Source organism: Octopus sinensis, linkage group LG16, assembly GCF_006345805.1.
Source record: "Octopus sinensis linkage group LG16, ASM634580v1, whole genome shotgun sequence".
Lineage (NCBI taxonomy): Eukaryota > Metazoa > Mollusca > Cephalopoda > Octopoda > Octopodidae > Octopus > Octopus sinensis.
This window is the reverse complement of record NC_043012.1, coordinates 3,577,043-3,589,064: the sequence shown is the minus strand read 5'-3', so window position 1 is coordinate 3,589,064 and position 12,022 is coordinate 3,577,043. Positions and strand designations below refer to the sequence as shown.

The 12,022-nt window shown below is 36.5% G+C and overlaps 1 protein-coding gene across 4 annotated transcripts in view; it reads left to right on the top strand.

Moving 5' to 3' along the window:
* The window catches only part of LOC115220540 (aryl hydrocarbon receptor nuclear translocator homolog), an 80,298-nt gene that overhangs the window by 30,273 nt on the left and 38,003 nt on the right, over positions 1–12,022 (top strand). The gene's annotated exons all lie outside the window — the stretch shown is intronic.

Sequence of the window (12,022 nt, the reverse complement as noted above, 5' to 3'; positions counted from 1 at the left end):
TCAGACAAACAGAATATGGCAAGAAAAGAGCAAGGGCTTGGCCAACAGGTGGATGATTAAGTTGGAAACCAAGAACTCTATTCTTAGAGCAAACAAGAACAAGTGGTCGAGACATCCTTGTTAAAGTTAAAATAGAGAGAAATCAATTGAAAGACAGTAAAGTGTCAGATGTGTAGTGAAGTAGACTGAAACTGACAACTGTAAATTGTATGAATGTAGTGAAATAATATAAAAAGTATGGAAAAGAGGACAACAGGGTAAATATAAAGATAGAGTAGGAGGCTTAGTAATAAGTCTGGATTTAAAGTAGAAGTAAAAATAGTTCCAAAACCAGTCATCAGAACCTGTTATTGTACATTACTGTTGGAAGATGTCATGAAGCTTTACTGTATAAACTGATCGTGTAATTAGAAGCACTTAAACCAGATGTAATCGTAATAGAGAGAAAAAAGAAACGATATTTTGTAAGGTTATTTTGTTATACCATGTAATATCAGAGTGGAGGTACATGGCTTAGTGGTTAGGGTGTTGGATTCATGATTGTAAGATTGTGGTTTTGATTCCTGGACTGGGCGATGCATTGTGTTCTTGAGCAAAACACTTCATTTCACATTGCTGTAGTTCACTCAGCGGGCAAAAAATGAGTAATCCTGGCATCGCATCCAGGAACGAATATATTTGCCAGAAAAACCAAGAAACCAGTTGTATGCTCCTTACATTGTAATGTGGACTAACTAGTAATATCAGAGTGGAAATAAAGTTAAAAAAAAAAATGAGGTATCTGGACTTAGTCAGTGAACTGAAAAAAACTATGGAGCAGTCAGTAAAAGTTATCCCTATTATCCACACATGAGCAGTAGGGACAATGCCAAAGCAAGGGCTGTTCAACATACAGAGAAATGTGTCGAAACTGAAACGTAGATTATTATAGTTACAGAGAACTATCTTCTATTTTGTAAGAATTTTTTGTAAAGTACTTGAGAGTTGAGAAGATTCATAGTCACTCAGTCTCAAGATATAACTGTAGACTTGGCCCACTTGGAATTTTGTTATAATAATGACAATGATAATAATCGTTAATTTATGTTATGCTCTTGATGTGTTTATTGCTTTTGGGCTGTGAACTTTTTGCAAGAGAATTTTTAATCTGTGTAGTTCTTAAATTTTTCTAACTCATAATGATTTATTACATTGCCAAAAGGTTATAAATTAATGGAGAATGAATGTATCTGGGGAGAGTCATTCTCTTTTAGTGCCTTATTATTTAACACACTCACCAGTAAAGTTTCCATATTTTTTCCTAAAATTTTCATTGCATCTTGCAACCTTTTCAATGCAAGATGCAACTAAAATTTTAGGAAAAGATAAATAGGTAAATGAGTTGGAACTTTACTGGTGAGTGTGTTAAATAATAAAGCACTAAAAGAGAATGACTCTCCCCAGACACAACAAAATCAACATACGAACTCACATGAAGAATCTTGCAAACCAAATCCAAACACAAAAGAAAATAGATTTAATCAACACTAAAAATATACTGATGTTGTAGATATATAGAGAAGGAATATGATAGATTTAATCACTACCAGTATACGCTTAGCACTTATTATCAAACTTAGCAGGGATGGGAGGCAAAGTCAACTCTGTTGAGGTTTGAACTTAAAACATGAATAATTGACTACTGTACAAAATATTGCAAAAGCTTCGACTTAGTTGCTTGAGCTGCTAGAAGTAGGAATCATAACATCTTTGAATTATACCCTATAAATTTAGAGGTAAAAAGGAACATAGTTCTGTGCAAGAATTTGAATTAACTTCTACATGAAAACTAGATCTGCTTGAAAAAGGAACTAAATCTCCTCCAGATCACATCTCGTCAACTTATAAAAGAAATGAAAGGCAAAGTAGACCTAGGCAGAATAAGGCGGCAGAAATGTTAGCACGCTGGGCAAAATGCTAGCAGTATTTCGTCTGTCTTTACATTCTGAGTTCAAATTCTGCTGAGGTCTACTTTGCCTTTCATCGTTTCAGGGTCGATAAATTAAGTACCAGTTGCGTACTGGAATCGATCTAATCAACTGGCCCCCTCCCCCAAAATTTCAGGCTTTGTGCCTAGAGTAGAAAAGATAGGATGGTCATGCCTGGAATACCTTTGATCAAGGGCCTGTTAACCCTAAGTTCACCTAACACTAAACAACAACCACTGCTATCTGGTATTTAGTCCAGTTCTCTCCTACATCTACTTCTCACCTGCCCATTAAATTTGCATCACAATGGCAAGGATTACTCATCAGTTATGGCTTTCATTTCTGTCTTAAGAACCATCCACACCTAGTTGATTTTTTTTTTCCCTGAGGAGGGGAGGCTTATTAAAAGATCTCACCTGTGTGTATGTATATGTATGTATGTGTATGTATGCAAAGTGTGTTCTCTTCTGTATCTGTGTCACTTTCATTTACTTGCCACATTCCTTACCTCTGGACTGTTTGTAATCTCAGCTGTCTTCGTCTTCTTGTTTTAATGACTATAACTATTTTCAAACTTAGCAAACAAATGGTATGCACCACCATGTTTGTATGCTAAAAGGTCATCAACTGACATCCCAACTAAAAAAAAAAAAATGTTGGAGTGATATTTATTCAGTATTTAACCTAGACTCCTGAAACAACCTATGAAGTAAGCAATCACCCACCACCACCGCCACTACCCCCAACCACCATTCAACTAATTAGCTGGAGGATCTTTAACCCAATCACAACCCATTTTCTTACCAACTACATTACAGATCTTATTATGACAATCAGAGCAACAGTGGGGCCCCAACCTTTTTTGCATCATGGACTTGTTTCATGCAAGGCAATTTTTCCATTGACCAGATCATGCGCATAACAACACACAATAAAGTGCGTAATACCATATTTTAGCATGTATAAGGAACCCTTTTTTTGTCAAAATTAGGTTAAAAAGATATGGGAGTTTCTTATACATGGATAGTATTGTAATCCCTTACAAAAACATTTTTCTAAATTTTAAGCCCCCAAAATTAAGGGGTTCCTTATACATGTTAAAATATGGTAATCTGTACGTGCAGGCATGGTTGTGTGTGATAAGAAGCTTACTACACAAACTCATGGTTTCAATTCAGTCCCACCGCTTAGCACCTAGGACAAGTGCCTTCTTACTATAGCCTCGGGTCAGCCAAAGCCTTGTGAGTGGATTTAGTAGATAGAAACTGAAGGAAGTCTATCGGGTGTGCATGTGTTTGTGTGTGTGTGTGTATATATATATATCTCATCATCATCATCATTTAACATCCATTGTCCATGATGGCATGGGTTGGATGGTTTGACCAGAGCTGCACTAGACTCCAGTCTGATTTGGCATGGTTTCTATGGCTGAATGCCTTTCCTAATGCCAACCACCATGGCACCACACAGGTGCTTTTATGTGGCACTCCCATATATCTGTATGTGTGCCTTTGTGTCAATGTTTGTCTCTACCATCACTGCTTGACCACCAATGTTGGTGTGTTTACGTCCCTGTCACTTGACAGTTCAGCAAAAGAGAATAATAGAATAAATACCAGACTTTAAGAAAATAAGTACTGGAGTTGATTTGACCAACTAAAGGTTCTTCAAGGCAGTGCCCCAGCATGGCCACTGTCAGCTGACTGAAGCAAGTTAAAGAAGAAAAAAATAAAGATAATGAATGCATAGATGGTGCAAGAACACCCTGCAGGCTGTAATAATCAATAAAATAGAAAGAGAATTAAATAATTTATTCATTCTTTGCAGCCTGGTACCAAATGATCCACAGCTCAGTATTGGTCCATGACCAATTGGGGACCCCTGATCTTGGGTATCCACAATTCACTTACCTCTTGTCTTGTGATCACTTTTACTAGTGATTCAGGTGGATTCTCTTATCCACCACCTGGCCTTATTTCATTTACTATTTGAAAATGAATGAAAGTAAAAAAAAAAAATAATTGTGGATACAAGAAATTTGAGAGCATTGGACAAGGTACCTCTGATATTTGCTTGCAGACCTTTGTATCTGAGTTTAAATCCTGCTTGGGTCATCTTTATTCCTTGTTTATTCCAAGTTCAAAAATAATGGGTGGTACTAAAATAAAATACCAGTCAATTACCAGAGGCTTGGAAAAAGTGATAATTTTTTTTTTTGTAACATTTAACTTTGTTATTATTGTTGTTGTTTAGCTTTTAGGTCAATCTTGACAGAGCAAACTTATGTTCAAATGCATTCCATCCATGGCCTTACTATCTCTTTTCCAGACTTACTGTAGTCCTTGATTGTTTTATCCTATGTGTTATTTTTGTAAGACAGTTGGATGACTAAAAAAATAATATAAAGCATTCTCACCAGGGTTTAAATTCCATATAAACTGTCATTAAAAATTTAAAAGGAGTGGCTGTGTGGTAAGTAGCTTGCTTACCAACCACATGGTTCTAGGTTCAGTCTCACATCATGGCACTTTGGGCAAGTGTCTTCTACTACAGACTCGGGCCGACCAAAGCCTTGAGAGTGCGATTTGGTAGATGGAAACTGAGAGAAGCCCGTTGTACCGCGTGTGTACTGTTGGCGATTTTTTTTTCCTCTGTCTTCCCTTCTCTGGATCTTTCCTTCTCCTATGTTTCCGACGAAGAGCTCTGCTCGAAACGTTAAACCCTCCTTCTTCCCTTCTTTCCTGAGCGTCCAATAATACTATATTTGTTCCACGTCCTTGCGTTGTTGTGTTTTTTTTTGTGCTTTCATGTTTGGATTAACTATATATATATATATATCTATATATATATATATACCCTTAACTTAGCGGTTCGGCAATAGAGACCGATAGAATAAGTACTAGGCTTACAAAGAATAAGTCCTGGGGGTCAATTTGCTTGACTAAACGCGGTGCTCCAGCATGGCCACAGCCAAATGACTGAAACAAGTAAAAGGGTATATATATAGTTATTAGAGTCTATGTATTTGTTCAAAGCTGCTGATTCACTCCATTGCCTACTCAAAGTTTCCTTGCTATCTGTGTTCCTTCATGCGATATGGAGATCAAAAACTGAGTAGTAATGGAATGAACATGTGGCTTTGAATGATTACAAACGCACACACTTACACATACACATTAATTAATATTAATAGCAAATTTCATGAAATGTATTACTTAGATATTATTACTGTCACATGTGTGTAAGAATGAAACTGTATAACAGACTGAGTCAACCCTTTATACATACATCATATATATATATATATATATATATATATATATATATATATATTATATGTATATATTTCAACAATTGAGGGTAAATTAATTAATTATTAATCAATTTCACCAAGTATTCAGTATGTAAAGGGACCATTATAGGCGAATTCAAAATATTACATTATATATAAGGGCTTAGTAAAATAATTACTTTGCCACATACTGAACTCATTAGAAATAGCAGCTAAAGAATTTCTTTAATGGTCCCCTTACATACTGAATACTTGGTGAAATGATTAATAATTAATTAATTTTACCCTCAATTGTTGAAATTATAATTCATCTCTCTCTGCTAATGCTGCGGTTTTCACCGTTAATACATGGTGTTTGTCAATTTTAACCCACGCTGGTGGAAGGGAGAGCAGAAATTCTTCGCTTGCATATTCGAATTTGATAGCACTTTTAGTTCGAGCAGAATTCTAGAGGTGATTAGAAGCCGAAAGGGTATGCTCCCGACTTTCAGTGTTCCCAAATCCGATTCAAGGAATTCTGAGCTGAAGAAAGAAATGTCGAATTGACTAATCTAGAAACGTACGTTCTCAAATAACCTTTGCACTTGATTTTTTAATGTTTTTTTTTTTTTTCCCCCATACTTTTGTGAGTTGGTTAGGCAAACACTATCTGAGAGAGATCTTCTTTAAGTATTAGAAATAGCTGAAGAAATTTCTTTAGCTGCTATTTCTAATGAGTTCAGTATGTGGCAAAGTAATTTATTTTACTAAGCCCTTATATAATGTAATATTTTGTATATGTATATATATATATATGTATATATATATATTATATATATATATATATATATATCAGCCGAAATACGATACGATGATCCGGTTCTTGACTGAAGACTGAGGGGTTCGAATGTCCTGTCCATGTTTATTGTGTCGTCTTCTAGAGTTATACGTTCTTGTCCATGTTGTATTTTTCTACATACCTTAATATATATATATATATATATATATGTTACAGCTACTTATTCAATTTAATCTGGAGTCATTTTAACTCAAAACCGTAAGGTATTAATTACTAAACAAGTACAATGTCAAACAGCCTAGTGTTCTGTTATCTTAAACATCCATATTAATCAGCTAACTGACTTTGTTGAAAAGTTGTTCTCTCTCTCTCTCTCTCTCTCTCTCTCTCTCTTCTCCTCTCTCTCTCTCTCTCTCTCTCTCTCTCTCTCTCTCTCTCTCTCTCTCTCTCTCTCTCTCTCTTTCACACATACACATATTTAAACATGAAAATTAGTGTTAATTTATTGATAGCTGTTATTTACTATAACACTTAACAATTTCTAGATTAGATTGAAATAAAGTGCATTAGGTCAGTTTTTAACATTCATTGCCTTTAAACCTAGTTCTGTCCTGCGCAAGATATTACACTTCGACCAGTGGTGAGACTCCTGCTCAGGAGTTTTAGAGAGGATGGAGTTACTCCTTGGTCACCATTACTCTTAAGTTCATTCTAGCCCAGGCTGGAAGTACCTATCGGGGGTCTCAGTTACTGATCCTTTGGCAAAAGCATTACAGACTGACCCCTAGACATGTGTCACACCATCCTCATTGGTGTGTAGACATGCCCTGGTGTTGCATGAACCAGTTCCATTGTCTAAGAATTAAATAGGTTCTGTGCTTTAATGGTAAGCTCAGAAGAGCAGGTGACTAGCAAACTGTAAATAAACCATTGCAATGTTTTTCTCAAAAGAAAATCATGAATCTTCAGAATTTATCATGAAGGTCTATAATCATTAATGCTTGTATGTATTTCACCTGGAGAGGGAGAGAGAGAGAGAGAGAGAGAGAGAGAGAGACAGACAGACAGACAGACAGACAGTCAGACAGGGACAGAGAAAGTCCTTACACAATTATGTTATTGATTAGCTTCCATATCAGTTCTGATCCTGTAGACCTTTTATAAGAAATGACAGCCAGATCTCCCAAATCATACACTGTTACCTTTAAAATAAGGTAGGATATAGTGGGTAACATTGTCTATTGACCAAGCAGGCTTATAAACTAGAAGACATTTAGTTGTGATCATTCTGTCTAAGGTTTTCCAAACATAGGGAATCAAAGTTTACTTTATTGAAAGATGCCTTCTCTATCTCTTTTTAAAGACATTTGGGTGTGATTCAAGAGTGAGCAACCATGTAGAAGTATCTTTGTTTATTCATTGCTACCAATTTAATTCAGCATTCTGCAACATTATCTTTTAAAATATTTTGAGACAGCGACAGAGCCGTTAATGTGTTGAGCCAAGTTGCTTGATCTACATGAAATGACATTCAAATTTCTCAGATATCAAACCAAACTTTAACCCTTTAGCATTTAAACCAGCCATCTCAGGCCCAAGTGCTCTATCTCTTTTATGTTCAAACCAACCAGATCTGGCCTCTTGTACTTACCCTGTGATGCCATTCTAAAAATAAACACTTGCATCATCAAAGTCTTGAAGCTACAAGATAATGCATGATTAATTCAAAATAATGTGAATAAATAAGCATTACATTTGACATAGAAATCTGAATGCTAAAGGGCTTTAAAAAAGGTGTGGGTGGGGTGCTTGGGTGGCAGGGATAAGAACACATCAGATAATATAGTTCTAGGCATGTTATTGATGATAATTTGTTTGATTAGGGCTGACTTGGGATTACATTAATTTTACTAATTTCCCTATGTGTAGATGGCTGTCTTCTGTTGTAATAAAAAATTTATTACACTGACATTTAGCCATACATTTGCAAAGAGAGATCTACCATTTTCCTCTCCAGTTAATGACTGGTATCTATTTTATGTATGCCCTAAGGAAATGAAAGACAAAGTCAATCAATTTGAAGTTAGTATACTATAAGACCAAATGTATTACTATTAGTCATTTCATACAGTCTGCTGCCACATCATTCTTAGAAATGGTGGAAGCACTCCGTCGGTTACGACGATGAGGGTTCCAGTTGATCCGATCAACGGAACAGCCTGCTCGTGAAATTAACGTGTAAGTGGCTGAGCACTCCACAGATACGTGTACCCTTAACGTAGTTCTCGGGGATATTCAGCATGACACAGAGAGTGAAAAGGCCAGCCCCTTGAAATAGAGGTACAACAGAAACAGGAAGTAAGAGTGAGAGAAAGTTGTGGTGAAAGAGTACAGCAGGGATCACCACCATCCCTGCTGGAGCCTCGTGGAGCTTTAGGTGTTTTCGCTCAATAAACACTCACAACGCCCGGTCTGGGAATCGAAACCGCGATCCTATGACCGCGAGTCCGCTGCCCTAACCACTGGGCCATTGCGCCTCCAATTCTTAGAAATATAATAGTGAACAATCCAATGCAGATTTCAGAGGTTGTGTTTATACATACATACATGTGTGTATATACTCATAAACACTCATCTATAACTCCATATTTCTCTAGTTCTTCCTTCTGTAATGCTAACAAAAGAATAATTTCTTTAGTTTCCAATTTATTCTAAAAAACCCCCATCCCTTGTAAATATGGATATTTTGTACGTTTTTCCTGTTTCCAACTTTGATTTGTTTTCAATTGTTATCGTAGGAAACAAGACATGCCTTTGATTCCTCCCCACCCCACCTTGTAAGTAAAACAATATCATCAAACAAGTTGCTTTTTCATTTAATAACTCTCCCTTCCCCATCGGCCATTCTCCATTTCTCTTTTGTTGAATATGTGGAAAGGGACCAGCTTGTAGATTTTTTTATTTATGTTCAATGTATCTGAATGCTTTGCATAACCACAATTTACATGCACAGGCCTACACTTGCGCATACAGTAACACTATCATCACCATCATCATCATCATCATCATCACCCACTACCACTAATCCTTGTAGATATTCATTGTTGACTTTTAGCCCCAAGTCAACTCTGATCAAGCGAACCTATGATCAAGGACGATCCATCTGTGACCACTTTGTCTTTGTTTTTCAAGTATAGCACATCTAAAATCACATTATCCAATGCACTCACTCTTTCTCTTTTAAAACAATAGAGTGTGATTTTTGAAGGAGATCTTTTTTTGCTGCTATTTCCAGCAGATTGCACAACCACATTGAATTTCTCCTCATAGCCCAGTGATAGTATGTAATATATTTAAGAAGTATTTTTTTTTTCTTTATTTTCCTTTTTATAGCTCCTTGGTTATTCAATTCTTTCTTCTGCTGTGCTAACAAAAGAATAATTTCCTTAGTTACTCTAAAACCACCTCACACATTGATATGTAAATGTGAATATGCATACACTGTCTTCCTGTTTTTGACTGGAAGTCATTTTCAATTGTTATCAAATAAAAAAAAATAACAAAAAAAGTTTAAATTATTAAATTTCCGTTTATACCCTGAATTGTATTCATTGAGTTTTTCTTTGTAAACATTAAGCATGGCTCTGTGGTAAGAAGTTTGCTTCCCGGCTACATGGTTTCAAGTTTTGGTCCCTCTGCATAGCACCTTGGGCAAGTGTCTACTGCTGTTACCTTGGACCAACCAAAGCCTTGTGAGTGAATTTGGTAGATGGAAACTGAAAGAAGCCTGGCATATATATATATATATATATGGGTTATATTACACTGATGATGGAAAAGGGGAATTTCCCTGTAATCCTGAAATCAATTGATATGTAATTGAACCATTTCATGAATCTTTTGCGCTTATTTCCCCCGAGTTCGGCGTGTGTTTATTGTGATATTTAAAGTAGTTTAGAGTCATTTGGCATCTTCCTTCAGCATGTGGCTAGGCCTGTGTATTTACTCACTTGCCCTGGATATAAATAAATATATACATATATATATATATATTTGGGTTGCATTCTCTGTCTCTCTCTCTCTCTCTCTCTCTCTCTCTCTCTCACCAAGTAACCACGTCTCTCTGTCTCACTATAACCGTTAATCATCTGTCCCTCCCCTCTCGAAGGATCCTTGTCTTGCAAGGTACTTGGTGACCCTGCCAGTCCTGATGCCACATAAAAAGCATCCAGTCCACACTGTAAAGTGGTTGGTGTTTGGAAGAGCATCCAGCTGTAAAAACCCTACCAAAACTGACCTTGCCTGTGCTTGTACCATGTATAAAGCACTCAGTTCACTCTGCTGGATGTTAGGAAGGGCATCCACCCACAAAAACCCTGCCAAAATAGACACAGTAGTCTGTGGCAAGCTCCTGTCTGGCCAGCTTCTGTCAAACTGTCCAACCAATGCCAGCATGAAAAGCAGACATTAAATGATGATGATGATGATGATGATGATATATGTGCCATTTATTCCATGGGCTCCTCGTGAGCGTTTTGTCGAAAAGCTTGCTGTGCATTTTGTTGGAGAATTAAGTTCCTGGATTTTCCTGAAGAGAAGGCTGCAAAATGGACTCCTTATTCAATCCGAATTAGGGACTTTGCAGCCTTTGAAACATATGTAGGAAATAATAAAAAGGAATTTTGTTAAATCTTCGTTCAGCTCCATTTCTTCCTACACTAAATATATAAAACTTCAAATTTCCGCACTAAGGCACAGATTTTAGGCCCCATGGTCGTAACCTCAACAGTGCCTTTTCTGTTGTGATTTTTGCTACCCAGGTATCAGTTATCATTTGAATTATCCGTAATAAGATAATTCATTTATCTACTTCAATAATATATATATATATATATATGCACTGGCATAGCTGTGTGGTAAGAAGTTCACTTCACAAGTACCTGGTTCCAAGTTCAATCCCACTACATGATACCTTGGCCAAGTCTCAGGCCAACCAAAGCCTGTGTTTCTGTGTTTGTCCCCCACCACCACTTGACAGCCTCTGTGTGTGTTTATGTTACTATAATTTAGCAGTTCAGCAAAAGAGACCAATAGAATATGTACCATGCTTTATAAAAATAAGTCCGGGGGTTGATTCATTCGACTAAAAGTTCTTTAAGTTGGTGGTGTCCCAGCATAACTGCAGTCTAATGACTGAAACAAGTAAAAGATAAAAAGTGAGATATTAATCTTGTGTTGAAAGAAATTTTAGGATGGTAGAGTTTGGTAATGTTTAAAAAAAATTTTATTTCCTATTTTAAGCTTGAATTGAAGTGTAAATACTATTAAAATGTCATAACATTTAAATGCCAAACAGTCGTAAATAATGAACACCTCTATGGGGGGTTATTGTTTTGTTTCAGAATACTATATATTGACTTTGACTTGACGATTTATTAGATAGGGACCAGTATATTACAGGTACTTGTTTTATTAACCTGAACCCAGAAGGTTGAGAAACATTGTCAGTTTCAGCAGGATTTTGAACTTGTTTTGAATGTCCACTTTTCCATACTTGCATGGGTTCAAACAGAATTCAGTGAGGAGATTTTCAATAGCTGGATGCTCTCCCTGTTGCTAAATATTATCTTTCTAAAGCAAGGCAATATTTCCCCATGACCAGACATGTTTTCATGGAAGACTGGAAAGAGTAACACCACCTGTATAACAGTGACACTCATTTACGACTATCACATAATGTCAAGACAAGAAGGCATACATACATATGTACATACATGCACAAACACACACACACCACATATTCTTTTATTTTTTTACTTGTTTCAGTCATTTGACTGTGGTCATGCTGGAGCATCACCTTTAGTCAGGCAAATCAACCTCAGGACTTTGTAAACCTAGTACTTATTCTATCAGTCTCTTTTGCCAAACTGCTAAGTTATGGGGACATAGAGGCACCAGCATCGGTTGTCAAGTGATATTGGGGTA